We start from the raw sequence: 16981 nt of genomic DNA, 5'->3' as shown, positions 1-16981 counted from the left end.
AGCAGTTATGATCGCACTCGATGCCGAGAAAGCATTTGATAGAGTGTTGTGGCCCTTCCTTGACCAATGCATGCATAAGTTCGGACTAGGAGAAAACTATAGAAGAATGGTGATGGCATTATATAACGAACCAAAAGCCCGGGTGGTAGTCAAAGGGGGCACCTCAGAGACGGTACTCCTAGAAAGAGGCACGAGACAAGGGTGCCCATTATCCCCAGCACTTTTCCTACTTTCCATAGAACCACTGCTGTCCATGATTAGGGCCAACTCTGAAATAAAAGGAATCCAAATCAGCCGGAATACAGTCACGTTAGCTGCATACGCGGACGACATACTCATCACAACAGAGAACCCGGGCCCCTCGATAGCAGTCCTAATGTTCACCATTGAGGAAAACGCACAGGTTTCGGGCTACAAACTCAATAGGGACAAATCGGAATCCAAACCTCTAAATGTGCACACAACTAGGGCAGTATTAGGAACCTCAGGGTTGGCTTGGCAAAAAGGAGCCCTGAAATACCTTGGGCTACACTTCGAGGGAGATCTCAAATCAACACTTGACCACAACGAAAAGACAATTCTAAACAAAGTGAAAGAGAAACTTGGAGCGTGGTCACCAAAGTTTGTCAGCTGGTGGAGCAGAGTAGAAACAATAAAAATGATGATAGCACCCATGATTAACTACCTGCTCAGCATGCTCCCGCTCATAATTACAGAAGATTTCCACAAAAAACTAGATACCCTGGTAAAGAAATTCCTCTGGAAAGACAAAAAAACAGAATAAGTCTACAGAAACTAAAACTAAGCAAAAACTTAGGAGGTCTCAACCTCACCAACTTCAAAACATTCCAGACCTCATGCCTAGCCAAACAAGGGATACACTGGCTTTCGCCAGGGCAGGACTACACACCGGCTTCCTAAAAGGTCTCGACCCCTTAGCCCTACTCACAGCCAATAGACACCCCGAAGCCAACAACACCATACTCAAAAACACTAAGAAAGCCCTTCTTAAAGTTGACAAAAGAATGGAGAATAGCATAAAAAACTCAAGATGGGAATCCATTTGGTTCAACACTAAAATAAAGTACAAAGACAAGATACTTAACATGAACTTCTGGTACGAACGGGGCATCTACACCCCCAAACAACTAGAAAAACTTAACACCCGCTCACATTCGACACCTTAAAACACCTGCACAACCTACCAAACATTGAATTCTATAACTTTCTAAAAATATGGGCGGCGCTCACCAGGGCAGATCTTAACAAAGAGGTCCCATCAATTCTACAGTACTTGGCTAACCTAAATAAAGTTGGCCACCAAACGTCGCACCTATACAAACTCCTATGCCCAGTATTGACAAAACTAAATGCCAAGACACTAGAATACTGGGAAAGCCAACACAATAGGTGCTTTAGCGAGAGGGAAAAAATGTGCCTGTGGACCTCAGCAAACACAAACAAAGTCACCCCAATCCTAGCGCAGACAAAATACTGGCTCCTCCACAAAGCATACTGGACCCCGGCCAGACTGGCGGCCTACGGGCTCCGCGACAACGATCTATGCTGGAACTGCCACAAACAAAAAGGAGACCTAGCTCACCTAATCTTTTACTGCCCCAAAGTCAAGACATTCTGGAACAAAATAAGAGATTTCATGAATAGCATAATGGGGTATTCACTGCAGCCAGACTTTCTAGGGGTAGTCGCTGCCTTCATGACTCCTGAAATTCAATCTAAGAACGATAGCGACATAATAGACCTCCTACTCACAGCAGCAGTCAAAACTATCCTGGCAAACTGGAAAGACACAGGGAAAGCATCTTTCAAAAGCTGGTTCAACTGGATCACCTTCCTAAGAGACAACATAACATCAAAACAGACACCCAACTCTACCACTAAGTGCGAGATGTGGCACACCCTGGACAACCATCTGGGCTCACACAAACCACCATAGGCAAATCACAGGGCTCGGTGTTCTCACGCACACCCCTCACACACGGCGGACTCCAGTAGTATGGCATTCAACAACAAGCGCCACCCATCCTGTCCTCCACTCTGTCTCTCTTTCCTCACTTTTCTCTTTCCCCTTTCGAGGGCAATATATAACAAGGCCAAGTCAAATACACCTAGCCCACGACACTGTCTATCTAACGATTCCGTGAACAAGCATGACATCATGACGCCAACAGTAACCTCACTGGAGTACACTGACATCAATATTGCCTTCACCATATCTGTACTGTACTTACAAAATTCTTCTAATAAAATCGTTTGAAATTAAAAAAAGAAAATAAATAAATAAACTGAACCAGGACAAATCAGAAGTTAAGCCCCTAAATATACATGGTACCAGGGATATGCTAGGCTCCTCAGGTCTCACATGACAAACTGGCTTTATCAAATACCTGGGAATTGAATTCGGCAGCTCCCTTCTTGAAACCCTTCACCACAATGAATCCATCACGTTGGATAAAATAAAATCGCAATTGGATGGCTGGTCCCCCCGTTTCATAAGTTGGTGGGGAAGGGTAGAAACCATCAAAATGATGATCTCCCTTTTAGTGAATTACCTTATTACAATGCTCTCACTCACCCTATCCCAAGACTTCCACCACAAACTAGATACTCTACTATCCAAATTCCTTTGGAAGGGGAAAAAAGCTAGGATTAGCTTAACACCTTGGCTGCTATGGGGTTTCCCCTCCTGTGCTTCTTTGTGAGCTTTCCCATTATACATGACGAGCTCAGCTTGTCATAAGCACAGCTCAACCGTGCCTCATGACGAGCTGAGCTTGTCATGAGCTTCGAAGGGGTTAAAGAAGCTACGCCTCGACAAAACCCTGGGTGGGGTCAATCTAGCAGATTTTAAACTATATCAGGTTGCCTTCCTTGCCAAACAAGGCTCGCACAGGCTATCACTACAAGTTGACTACTCTCCTGTGTGGCTTAACATCGAGAAAGCCCTTTTCAAAAATATTGCTCCAGCAACCATCCTTACTGCTAAAATGAATGCGGCCCATTGTTCGAAATCCATCTTTAAAAATACAAGACTTGCCTTGCTAAAAATTGATAAACTCCTGGCTAACCATGTAAGACACTTTGACTGGGAGTTGTTATGGTACAATCACTCAATATTATACAAAGGTAAACCACTCCACAATGAAATCTGGATTAATAAAGGTATATTCTTCCCACATCAACTATTTAGTAATTCTTACCTCCTCTCTTTCAAAGAACTCCAAGCCAAATATGACCTAGAAGCGATGGAGTTTTACAATTTTTTGAACATTAAAATAGCAATTTCCAAAGCGAAACTATCCAAAAAGCCGTCCTTCCTCCCGTGCTACCTTGCTACCCTCAATAAGCTGGGCCACCAGGTCTCCAGACTTTACAAACTCCTAAGGCCACAAAAATCCAACCTCAATAAAGATCTTCGGCAATTCTGGGAATCTCACTCCTCGTTACCAATTTCAGACATGGATTGGTCCAAAAACTGGGAATCAACATGAAACACAAAATAAAATCTACACATTCCCAGATTAAGTTTTGGCTTCTCCATAAAGCTTTCTGGACACCAGCGCGTCTCTTCTCACACAATATTAGAGACAACGCCACATGCTGGAACTGCAACAAGGAAGATGGTAACCTAGAACACCTATTATTACGCTGTGTCTGTGTGGCACACTTCTGGGACAAAGTCTTTGCATTCTTTGCAAAGGTCTTCTCCTTTTCCCCCACTAGAGAGTTGTCGACCTAAGTACTTGGCTTTATTAGAGCCAATTCGATCTCGGATAATGACAGGACCCTAGTTGACCTGCTGCTCACCGCTGCTGTGAAGATAATCCTGAACAACTATTTTAGTGCACATAAACCTCCTTGAACTATCAGCTCACTCCACAATCCCCATACCCATGCGACCACTCATACTTACCAACGGGCCTAATCGATAACGTATTCAAGTGCTCCATCTATTTTGACCCAGAGAGTTTGAAGTTTGAAGACTGTGTTCCTGTGTCCTCCATCCTAGTGAAGGTACTATATATGATATATTTGACTGTTGTTATGCAGCCTACCTTTCATTGATTTATGTTTGTCTTGGTATTTAATTTACTCTGTTTCTCCATGCTTGTCATTGCCCATACAGATATTTTTCCATTCATTTAGTTATTGACCTCTCCATCACACTATTTGTATCCATCAATGATGCATATGTTTTATTGTATGTTTTTGTATGCTTTTTGTTTATGGAAACTACCAATAAAAACTTCTGAAATAAAAAAAAGCCAGAAGGAGGCTCGGATGAGGAGTTGGAGGCCATTCTACACTTTAGGAGCAATATAAGAGAATACCCGTCCTGCTGATCTGGTTCTATACATGTGTATATGTGCGAGTAGCAGTCCTGTGGAGCGGAGGTGTCTGGGTGTTTGCTGGAAGGAGATGCAACTGTTTCGGTAGGTGGGGCCTGAGTTGTGCAGTGCCTTAAATGTGTGTGAGGAGTTTGAAATGATTGCGTTTATGTATCGAGAGCCAGTGGAGCTCCATGAAGTGTGATGTGATGTGAGTTCTGTGTGGGAGGTTGAGGATGAGTCTGGCTGCTGAGTTCTGAATGGTTTGTAGTCTTCTAGTGAGTTACTTGGTGATCCCACCATAGAGGGTGTTCCTGTGGTTCAATTTTCTGGTGACTAGGCCGTGAATGGCAGTTTTTCTCGTGTTACTTGGGAGTCATCTTCCTCAGCATCTTGAGGATGTGGAAGCAGGATGCAGTGACAGCACTGACCTGTGCGATCATGTCCAGTCCAGTTTGCTGTCGATGATTATTCGGAGGTTTTCGGAGTGGGTGGAGGATGCGGGTGTGAGTCTGATTTCGGCTGGCCACCAGTTGGAGTCCCCTGGTTAGTATTTTTACCAAAGATCACTACTTCTGTCTTGTCGGTGTTGGTCTAGAGACAGTTGGCTTTCATCCAGTTAGCAACTTTGGTCATGCAGGCGGTGAACTTGTTTCTTGTATTGGGGGTCTTATCCAAGAGGGAGAGGTAATGTGCATCTCAAAGCTCTGCCAACGAACACTGAAAGCAGAATGGCAATTAAGACAATGAGAAGACATAGTAAATTGCATTCATTGTGAATAGACATTTCCCCTGTCCATTTCCGCTGTCTGTGGGAGACAGTGGGACCCTGACCAAGATGCCACTCTCGTGCACTGTGAAGTTTATACTGTGCATTCTCTTTCTCGAGTCAGATAGTGATGGATAGGTGATTGATTCTTGTGAGAAGTTGGCCTGGTATATGGTGTTCACTATTCTAGTGAGCACCTTGCACCAGTCCAAACGACCCTTATGGTGATTGGTTGTAAGTCAACCTTATAGACCAGCTATCCTAATGGTAGCGTGGACAAAGCTGTCTTAGGCTAAACTCAAGGGGGCATGTGAAGCCAGTTGATTTACCATATGCAATCCCTTTAATATCAAATGAAAGGACAGCACACAAGTTATATATTACAAAACATATGTATTTATTTCTAGAATAATCCCCTTAACTCTTTATGAGCACAGGAGCACAAGCGTTAAACAAAGAACACAGTATAACATACAATAAGCTGCACAATTATGGATAGGCCGGGTGGCCACTGAAACCATATATTAAGAAAGTGGTATAAGTACCACATCATGAACAATGAACAGGCCTAGGGCCTTGGGAATCGCTGGGCCTACACTGTACTAACGAAAGTTAGGTCGGGCGAGGCCCACAGGATACGGGTGCAGAGTCTATAGGCAACCGCGTTTACCATACAAGTCAATGGTGCGTAAAAATCAGAAAGTTATAGGTTTCGGATACTTCCGACTGGACTAGAACTTAGCCACTTAAAAATAGGACACTAGAGGTGTAATCCACTATAGGAGCACCGGAGTTAGATCGTTACCTCACCCACAGGAAGCAGGTGCATAGGTGCCAAAGTGTGTCGGGTTTCGTTGTGAAGTTCTATGGAGCCTGTAGATGAAGATGCTGCAGGCGGCCAGGAGAGAAGAGTCCGGTTGGATCCAAGGGTGGATCGAAGATGTAGAGTACCTGAAAGCAGAGGGGACAATGTTCAGGTCACTAGCCAGTGACCAGCGAGGAACCAGGAAGGAACCAGGCGATGTGGGGTTGCAATCAGGTGATGTCGAGGTGTTTGTCTCCGCTGCCACGTGGACCAGGAAGAATAGAGGATGACCAGCTGGTGAACACGAGCTGTCCCACGAAGGCTCTTGCTGTCGGCGGTGTCGGTACTCGATTCGGAGTCACCAAGGCTTGGCAAAGGCAACCCACGCAGGATGCGAAGATGTCTTCTTAATCGGACCGGGAAGGTCAGATCGATGGCTACTTTTCAGGGGAGCTGGGGCTAGTCTGGAGCAACCAGACCAGCAGTGTAGTTTTGATGTTTCATCGTTACAGAGGCCACTAGCCAATGGGCACCGACCGGACAACACATTGAGCAGGAAAAGTGCAAAAGGGCCCCACGCAGCACTCGGAGAGTGTGGAGAGGTGATCTTTGGAGCACAGGCTCCTCGGAGCTGGGGCTTCTCAAACCCCAAAGCACAGTGTCAAGGGAACCTCGGGAGCTGCACAGAAAGCACTTCGTCGACTTTTCAAGATGGCCGGTCCCGCGTCTCTCGTCGCCTCCACGGGACTAAGCTTTGCTAGGACTGTGGATCGGGCTGTTGGAAGTCTGGGAGTCCAGGTCTTGTCGGTCTCTGTTGTTCGAGCTCCGGCGGGAGAAACGGCAAAGAAAGTCTTGTAGCGCTGATGGTGCCTGCTTGCACAGGGGTACAAAAGGGGGTGGTGATGGACGGAGCATCTGAATCAATCAAACACTCACACCCAGTGAACAGATCTGGTTTTAATCCATCACCGTTCTTTAGCCCACTCTGCCACCCCAGTTCAGACATGGCTATATGCAAATCAGTCTGACCCTGTGCCTCATGGGAACATTCCAGCCCGAACTGCCAAGCCATTTTTTCCCTGGACCAGAAACAAGCTTCCGAGGACCGGTTTCTGGCATTCCAGCCGTCTTCAGCCCGGCTTGCTTGAATCCAGTGGCAAAGTGAGCAAGGGACTCACGTCTGAGCATACCCTGCCGCACTTATGGCGGCCAAAAGCGGTACAAAAGGGGGTGGTGATGGACGGAGCATATGAATCAATCAAACACTCACACCCAGTCAAAAGATCTGGGTTTAATCCATCACCGTTCTTTAGCCCACTCTGCCACCCCAGTTCAGACATGGCTATATGCAAATCAGTCTGACCCTGTGCCTCATGGGAACAGTCCAGCCCGAACTGTCAAGCCATGTCTTCCCTGGACCGGAAACAAGCTTCCGAGGACAGGTTTCTGGCATTCCAGCCGTCTTCAGCCCGGCTTGCTTGAATCCAGTGGCAAAGTGAGCAAGGGACTCACGTCTGAGCATACCCTGCCACACTTATGGCGGCCAAAAGCGGTACAAAAGGGGGTGGTGATGGATGGAGCATCTGAATCAATCAAACACTCACACCCAGTCAAAAGATATGGGTTTAATCCATCACCGTTCTTTAGCCCACTCTGCCACCCCAGTTCAGACATGGCTATATGCAAATCAGTCTGACCCAGTGCCTCATGGGAACAGTCCAGCCCGAACTGCCAAACCATGTCTTCCCTGGACCGGAAACAAGCTTCCGAGGACCGGTTTCTGGCATTCCAGCCGTCTTCAGCCCGGCTTGCTTGAATCCAGTGGCAAAGTGAGCAAGTGACTCACGTCTGAGCATACCCTGCCACACTTATGGCGGCCAAAAGCGGTACAAAAGGGGGTGGTGATGGACGGAGCATCTGAATCAATCAAACACTCCCTGACCACAAGGGAGATTCTTCAGTCTTCTACGTTGAGTAGGATGTCGAAGGGTCCAGAGTTTTGTTTCAAAGTTTCAGTCAGGATGATCTAAATAGCATTGGCACAGCTCCTACCTTTATTCCAAATCAAGGGGCTGGATCACCTGCTAGGTCCCTCCTATGGGTGGGACCCAGGAAGGGGGTGGTTACACCCCTTTCCCTTTGTCCAGTTTCGCGCCAGAGCTGGGGCTGGAGTGCCCCAGCACCGGTTTGAACTGGGCTATGCATGGGACGCCTTGTGCGCCCCAGGCAGTGTCTAGTTTCATTCAAACCTTCCTGCTACAATCCACTATCTCCTGTCTGGGGTGGTGTAACACCTCCCTGTGACAGGATACCATTTGTCCAGGCCTCTCCTGCCGGAGTTCCGGTCAGCAGCAGGAGGCCAGACTTGTGTCTGTGGCAGCAGCATCCATTTTGTGATGCTGGGGCTCTGGCTAGATTTAACCGCATTTAAGCAAAGTAACATGTCTTCTCCCTCTAGAAGGGTGGAATGCTACCCCCGTCACCAGAACTGGCGAGGGGGTAGTATTCCAAAGCGTATGACACCTTACACGACATGTTTTGATAAAGCCAAACGAAAGTTAGCAAGTAACCGCGAGTATTATAATGCATTTAAAAGTATATGGTATAGCAATATCCCAGAACAGCTAGGGGAGTTTGTCCCGAAAGCTGCAGACAGGCTCAGCTCATGCTAGAGCACCATCTCACATAAATCCAAGCACTCTGCCTCCAGGATTGATAAGGCCTGCCATAGGAGTGACTTATAGGTGCATATGTGTCCAGATATTTCTTAAAGATAGTTCTGTAGTAGGGGATCTCTGTGTATAGTCATAATCTAGTGAATAGTCCCGCCCATGTGCGTGGACCCCGGCAATCAAAAATAATCTCTTAAGTTGTCAAATCATGCAGAAACTGCAAAGACACTTAAGAGAGAATTTAAAGACAAATAATGCAGCCTATATCCACAGGCTACACTGTCCAGTACTTCAACTAGAAATTCCACCAAATAACACCACACATAATACAGCCAGCCCAGTTTCTACCATAGAGAAACTTGCCTCCACCATTAAAAGACTCTGGAATGATAGAGAGGAAGGCATGGACAGACAAGCCCCATAGGCTGCCATTATGTGGCTTAAATAGGATACTGTGCCTTTAAGAGAGCCTTCTAGAACTTTCGCCCAGTATCCCAGAATGCATAGCAGGTCCCTCTACTTTCAGTTCTTTTTTCCGGCTCCTGCTAACAGGACCCTGGCATTGAGCTCTCCCTTGTTTCAAGGGTTTATTGGATATTTTGGCACTTTTGTGTTTTAAAAGTGTTTCAGTTTACTTTCTTGGTGTTCTCTTTCTCTTTTGTGTGCTGGTTCAGGCGTTTTAGGGCTCTAAAATGCCTGGTCTTTTTGATAAGTGTCCAGCATGTGGGAGGAAGAAGGCCAAGAGTGATCCCCACGACGTCTGCATCGTCTGCCTCCCTGAAGATCATGTCCCTGAGGACTGTGTCATCTGCCAGCAGTTTACTGCTCGGACTCTGAGGGACAGGATGAAGATTAGGCTTTCTGGCCTTGAGGAGAGGCGTCTGCAGGCTGCAGGTGGGTCTGGGCAGGCTGTAAAGGTTCCCTCTGCCTCTGCTGAGGCCTCTGGGGGGCCTCCCAGAGGCAGGAAGTTCAGCAAACGGTCCCGGTCGACGTCGATTGCATCGACGACGACGTCGAGAGGGATGACGGCGGTGTGTTCCCCTTCTCCCCGGGGCTCCGGGTCGAGACGGCGTGACGGCTCGACGTCGAAGGGCCTGGAGAGGTTGCTGTCGAAGCCACCGTCGACGTCATCGTCGACATCAAGGTCTTCCTATCGACGTCGGAGACGAAGTGACAAGCATCGGCGCTCGCCGTCAAGGCGACACCGCCGATCGCCGTCGAAGCACCGGTCGACGTCGAGGGGCTCCTCAACGTCGAGGGCATCAAGACGGAGGAATCGACGCTCGTCGTCGAGGACGGAACGTTCGATGTCCCGGAGACGGCATACGACGTCACGGAGGAAGAGGTCGACGTCGCGGGGACGGCGTTCGACGTCGAGGAAGAGGAGGTCGACGTCGCGGAGGTGGCGTTCGACACCGGAGTCGCAGAGGCGACGTTCGACGCCGGAAAAGCGACGGTCGGCGTCGAGAAGGAAGAGGTCGGCGTCTAGGAGTCGTTCTGTCTCTCCAAAACGGCGCAGAGGGATTCTGGTCCAAAAAGTCAGACTGCTTCTAGTGGAGGACGCAAGAGGAAGCGATCACCGGCTGATGGGGCTGGATCTCAGCCCCCTTCGCCTAAGGAGTCGCCGGGCTCAGTGTACTCAGAGGTGTACACGCCATCTCGGCCTAGGTCGCCACCTCCGCCTGTACCTAAAGAGGATCCTCCCCCCAACCCTCCGCTTCCATCAGGCGACCCTCCAGTTCCTCCGCATGGGCCCGCCCCTCGGTTGGTGGTTCCTCCGCCGAGGTCCACTTCGTTGCCTTCTCTACCTGTACCTCCTAAGGGGACCCCGAAACCTAAACCCCGAGAGGAACCAAGGAAGACCCCACCACGGAAACCGGTGGAGCGGCCACGGGCTGGCAGGTCTCGCTCTCGCTCTGGGAGGAGGGAGAGATCGCGACACAGATTGTCCACGCGGTCGAGACGCCGCCATAGGAGGCGCGATTCTCGCTCTCGCACAAGGTCCTCTGGTACCAGGACTATTCTCCGACCTTGTCGGGGTCACCAGACACGAGGGTGTCCCCGATTGATGACCTGGTGGCGTTCCATGATGTCCTTTTAAGGGGCGCTGCGAAGTTGGGCATATCCTTGACGGTGCCTACCCCTAAGACTTCAGTCATTTTTGAGACATTGCATCAGAAACACCTGTCTCGTCCACTCCTGCCTCTGGTGCCGGGCCTGGAGGAACCGGCTATGGCCCTTTTTCTCACCCTTGCGTTGACGAAAGTGGCTCCATCGAGGTTGCTGAAAAAGTACCGGGCTCCCGATTCGGATCCGGCCTTTCTGAGGGCGGAACCCCCTCCGGACTCTGTAATTGTGACGGCGGCCCGCAAACAACATGCCACCACCCCGTCATCCACGGTTCCCCGGGAAAGGAGTCCAGATGGATGGATTCGGCAGCGAGGAAAGTGTGTGAAACATCGGCTACCTCCATGAAGGCTGCGAGTGCCACGACGCTGTTGGGCGGCTACGACCGTGCCCTCTGGGACTCCCTCGAGCAGTTTGCGGAGCACTTACCTCGCGAGAAGCGCGAGGACTTCCAAGAAGTGCTGAATGAAGGGATGCTGGTGTCGAACCAGATTATCAGCGCTGCAGCGGACTCTTCCCTGTTGGCAGCTCATGGGTTTTGCCATGGGGTTAACCAACGACGTCACGCCTGGCTCCGTCTTACGTCCCTGAAACCGGACGCACAGCAGAGGGTAGCCAACCTGCCATTCTCCGGCGAGACCCTCTTCGGGAAGCATGCGGACGATGAGATGGCCCGCATGAAGGCGGAGGCCGAGACGCTCACGGCTGTGGGCCTGGAGAAGCCTAAAGATACGAAGAAGACGTACCGCCCTTTCCAACGGCGGTTCTGTGGGCAAGGCAGAGGACGTGGCCAGGCTTCGGGACAGTCACAACATCAACAACAGTTCCGTAAGCCGTTCCAGAAGCGCCAGAAGGGCAGGGGAGGCCAGCAGTCGGCTCCGGCGCCCAAGGGCCAGGCTGGGTCTAGGCCCTAGGAACCTACTTCCCCCGATCTGTTACCCACTCCGGGAGGGGGAAGCATTCAATTTTTTCTGGCAGAGTGGAGAATAATTACTCAGGACAAGTGGGTGCTGAATATTGTTTGCAATGGATACAGTCTTCGGTTCACAAGCCCGCCTCCAGCGATCCCTCCGGTCAGCTCGCAGTTTCAGCTGCGCGAGCTTCAGGCGGAAGCGGATATCCTGTGAAGGAAAAGGGCGATAGAAGACGTACCTCTGTCCCAGAGAGGAAGAGGTCTGTACTCCCGGTTCTTCCTGGTTCGCAAGAAGGACAAGAACGAGTTCAGGCCCATTCTGGACTTGCGACAGGCAAACAAATGGACTCGCAGGGAAAAGTTTTGCATGCTGTCGTTGCATCAGATTTATCCTCAGTTGCAACAGGGAGACTGGCTGTGTGCTATAGACCTACAGGATGCTTACTTCCATGTGCCCATTGCACACAAACACAGGAAGTTCCTGCGGTTCCAAGTCGGCGCCAATCATTATCAATACACAGTACTCCCATTCGGACTGAAGTCTGCGCCGAGAACATTCTCGAAGTGCATGGCGGTGGTAGCAGCACACCTGAGGAAGAGCAAGGTGTTTGTCTACCCGTACCTGGACGATTGGTTGATCAAGGCATCCTCCTTCTCGGAAGCGTGAGCGCACTTCCAGAAGACGTGCGTTCTCTTGAACAAGCTGGGGTTGCACATCAACATGGCCAAGTCTGTCCCGACTCCGGTCCAATGCATACAGTACTTGGGAGCCTCCATCAATACGCTGTCAGCAAGTGTGTCTCCTTCGGAAGAGCGACGATTATCTCTCCTTCGAAAGGCTCAGGCTCTTATGACAACTCCATCTACAACAGTGAGGACGGTGTCTTCTCTACTGGGATCGATGGCCTCTTGTATCTTCCTGACGCCACACGCACGACTGCACATGAGACCGCTGCAGGAGTGCTTGGAAGACCAGTGGGATCAGAGGAAAGGATCCTGGGACGACAAGATACGACTGTCTCTGCATGCTCTTCAGTGTCTGAAGTGGTGGTGTTCGGCGGAGAATCTCCTGAGAGGGGTTCCCTTCCACAAGAACATTCCCTCGCAGACTGTTGTGACGGATGCTTCTCTCCTGGGATGGGGAGCGCATTCCGGGAACCTACAGATTCAAGGAACGTGGTCACCGACGGAGGCCACGTATCACATCAATTTCCTGGAACTCAGAGCTGTTCACTTGGCACTGAAGGCCTTTCTTCCGTCCTTCCAGACCAACTCCCTGCTTGTACAGACGGACAATACTTCCACGATGTACTACCTCAACAAGCAGGGGGGCTCGAGATCACGCACTCTGTCACAGGAGGCGCAGGCGATCTGGCACTGGCTCCTAGCCAGAGGATTGACGATAACGGCTACCCATCTGCCAGGTGTGCAGAATGTTCAGGCAGACGTACTGAGCAGGCTGGTTCAGGAAAACCATGAATGGGTCATAAACGACGAAGTACTAGGAGAAGTCTTCGCAAGGTGTGGAACTCCAGACGTAGATTTGTTCGCCACCGCTGAAAACAGCAAGTGCAGAGACTTCGCCTCCAGGTACTACCAGCAGAGGACGCCTACAGGAAATGCCCTTCACAGACTTCCTTTTTCCAGATCCCTGTGATCAAAGATTTTCTGGAAGGATTGAAGAAAGTATTCCCTCCTGTCAGTCTTCCCTCGCCTTCATGGGAATTGAATGTGGTGCTGTCCAGATAGATGAAGGAGCCTTTTGAACCCATTCATAAGGCTTCATTGCAGCACCTGTCCTGGAAGGCGTCGTTCCTCGTGGCCATTACATCGGCCCGCAGGGTGAGTGAAATTCAGGCGTTGTGTTGTACTGAACCTTATATTGTCTTTCATGCTGCTAAGGTTGTTATGCGTACTCACCCTAAATTTCTTCCCAAGATTTCATGTCAACCAGACCATAACTTTGCCTACGTTTTTTCAGAACCCTTCGTCTCCAGCGGAAAGATCTCTCCATTCCCTGGATGTTAGGAGGGTGTTGAAATTTTATCTGGATAAAACCAAAGATATTCGTAGGCCTGACCAGTTGTTTATTAATTATGGATCAGTCAGGACGGGTCTTGCTACCTCTAAGCAGTCCATCTCTAGGTGGATTGTGTCCTGCATACAATTATGTTACCAAAAGGCTAATAAGACCTTAGGAGGTAAGCCTAAGGCTTATTCCACCAGGGGCAAAGCTGCCACGACGGCCTTGCTCCGTAACGTGCCGATTGCTGAAATCTGCAAGGCAGCAACTTGGAAGTCGGTCCATACCTTTGCTAAGCTTTACTGTCTGGACACTGATGCCAGAGCAGATGCTCAGGTTGGGCAGGCTTCGCTGCGGAACTTGTTCGCACAGTAGTGGCGTTATTTTCTTTCTCCACCGCCGCTTTGGTGTGGGGATGGGCTTGCCATTCTATTCACTAGATTATGACTATACACAGAGATCCCCTACTACAGAAGGAGTAGTTTCTGTCCTGTAACTCCAGTTCTGTAGTAGGGGTATCTCTGTTATAGTCATAAGCGCCCGCCCTCCTCCCCGGTGGAGATAAATGTTCATGTAAGGAATGCTACAGGTCTGGCGTGCTACGCCTGTCAAAAAGAACTGAAAGTAGAGGGACCTGCTATGCATTCTGGGATACTGGGAGAAAGTTCTAGAAGGCTCTCTTAAAGGCACAGTATCCTATTTAAGCCACATAATGGCAGCCTATGGGGCTTGTCTGTCCATGCCTTCCTCTCTATCATTCCAGAGTCTTTTAATGGTGGAGGCAAGTTTCTCTATGGTAGAAACTGGGCTGGCTGTATTATGTGTGGTGTTATTTGGTGGAATTTCTAGTTGAAGTACTAGACAGTGTAGCCTGTGGATATAGGCTGCATTATTTGTCTTTAAATTCTCTCTTAAGTGTCTTTGCAGTTTCTGCATGATTTGACAACTTAAGAGATTACTTTTGATTGACGGGGTCCACGCACATGGGCGGGACTATTCACTAGATTATGACTATAACAGAGATACCCCTACTACAGAACTGGAGTTACAGGACAGAAACTACTCCTTCTTAAAGATCTCACTACCAAGAGAGCCCCAGCAGCTGAAATCCACTCAGTGGCCCACTGTGAAGACTTAGCAACTTTTTTGCATGAAAAGATACAAACCATCTACCGCTCCTTCCCGAGGCCCACCTTACTGAGTGAGATTATGAGGCCCAGTTTCACCGTCGATGTAGCCCTTTCAATCCTCCCTGATAGGTCCGGGGAAGTATTTGATAGCTTGGCAACAAAGGTGAAATCTGGGTCACCTGCTGACCCACTTAGACCAGCACACCTGAGAGAATCCTCAACTCGTTGTCTGCCCCATGTACGTCATTTTATTAATCTATCTCTCTCTTCAGGCACAGTCCCTATCAAATGGAAACAGGCCTATGTCACTCCCATCTTGAAGAAATCCACATCAGATCCTCTTAAATTAGAGAATTATCGACCTATTTATCTTCTTCCATGGGCCGCGAAGGTCGCTGAGGCCCATGTAAATAACATCTTGTCTGAACATCTACAGAGGGTCAATATTTTGGATTCTTCCCAGAATGGTTTTCGTGCTGGCCACAGCACCGAGACAGCTCTTCTCTCGATGACTGAATACCTGCGGACTGTGGTGGATTTTGGTCAAACTGCGGCACTGGTGTTGCTCGACCTCAGTGCCGCGTTTGACACAGTCTCCCACGCGATATTACTGCAACGGTTGGGAGATGCATGTGTCTCTGGCATGGCACTCGAATGGTTTCGGTCTTTTCTGGCAGACCAATTTTTAAGGTTGCCACTCTGCCCTATGAGTCTAAATCTTACCCTCTGGAATTGGGAGTTCCCCAGGGATCGGCACTGAGTCCCACATTATTCAATCTTTATGTGCAGCCGCTGGCTGCGGTCGCCAAGCTGTAGGGTATGACTGTTGTCTTCTACGCTGACGACACACAGCTGGAGGTTACTCTTAGTGGGAATTCTGACCTCCACGCCCTACATAACCCCCCCAAACGCAGGGACATTAAACTTAAACTTGACCAGATAAGTCTTCATGTTCTAAGTGGAAATACCTGGAGAGACCATCTGCATTAACATGGTCAGTCCCTGGTCTGTGTTCCACTGTAAAGTCCATCCCCTGTAGGGAAATGGACCACCTGAGCAGTTTGGGATGTTTACCCTTCATCTGATTTAGCCACAAGAGGGGCTTATGGTCTTCTGAAGTCTGAAGTGAGTGCCAAACAAGTATGGTCTCAACTTCTTCAGGGCCCAAACCACAGCAAAGGCCTCCCTCTCAATGGCTGACCAACGTTTCTCTGTAGGGGTCAGACTTCTGCTAATGAAAGCAATGGGCTGGTCTTGACCATCTACATTAAGTTGTGAAAGCACAGCTCCCACCCCCAACTCAGAAGCATTTGTTTGGACAATGAACTCTTTGGAGTATTCAGGACTCTTTAGGATAGGTGCAGAGCTCATGGCCTTCTTCAAGTCATCAAATGCCTTTTGACAGCTAACTGTTCAGTGAACCTTCTTTGGCATCTTCTTGGATGTCAGATCATTCAATGGTGTCACAATGGACCCATAGTTGTTTACAAAATTCCTGTAGTACCCAGCCAGGCCCAAGAAAGCTCTGACCTGTGTCTGGGTGGTTGGGGGAGCCCAGTCCTGTATGGTCTGGATCTTACTCTCCAGTGGTTGAACCTGACCCCCACCTACCAGGTGGCCCACGTACACAACCTTGCTCTGCCCTATCTGGCACTTGGTAGCCTTGATAGTCAGGCCTGCCTTTTGCAGGGCCTCCAGAACTTTCTTCAGGTGGATCAGGTGATCCTCCCAGGTGGAGCTGAAGACAGCAATATCATCTAGATATGCTGCACAAAAGTCATCCAACCCAGTAAGGACTTGATTCACCAGCCTTTGGAAAGTGGCAGGTGCATTCTTCAAACCAAAGGGCATTCCCACAAACTGATAATGTCCACTGGGGGTTGAGAATGCTGTTTTGGTCTTTGACTCCTCAGCTAACCTGATTTGCCAATAACCCGCTGTCAGATCAAATGTGCTCAGAAATTTGGCAGAAGTCAATTTATCTATGAGCTCATCTGCCCTTGGAATAGGCTGAGCATCTGTTCTAGTGACAGCATTGAGACCTCTGTAGTCCACACAGAACCTCATTTCTCTCTTTCCATCTTTGGTACGAGGTTTTTGGCATAAGGACTACTGGGCTGGCCCAGGGGCTCTCTGATGGCTCAATTACTCCAAGTTCAAGCATTTTCTGCACCTCAGTCTTTATACAATCCC

This window comes from Lissotriton vulgaris, chromosome 10 (assembly GCF_964263255.1).
Source record: "Lissotriton vulgaris chromosome 10, aLisVul1.2, whole genome shotgun sequence".
NCBI classification, from domain to species: domain Eukaryota; kingdom Metazoa; phylum Chordata; class Amphibia; order Caudata; family Salamandridae; genus Lissotriton; species Lissotriton vulgaris.
This window is presented reverse-complemented; position numbering follows the sequence as displayed.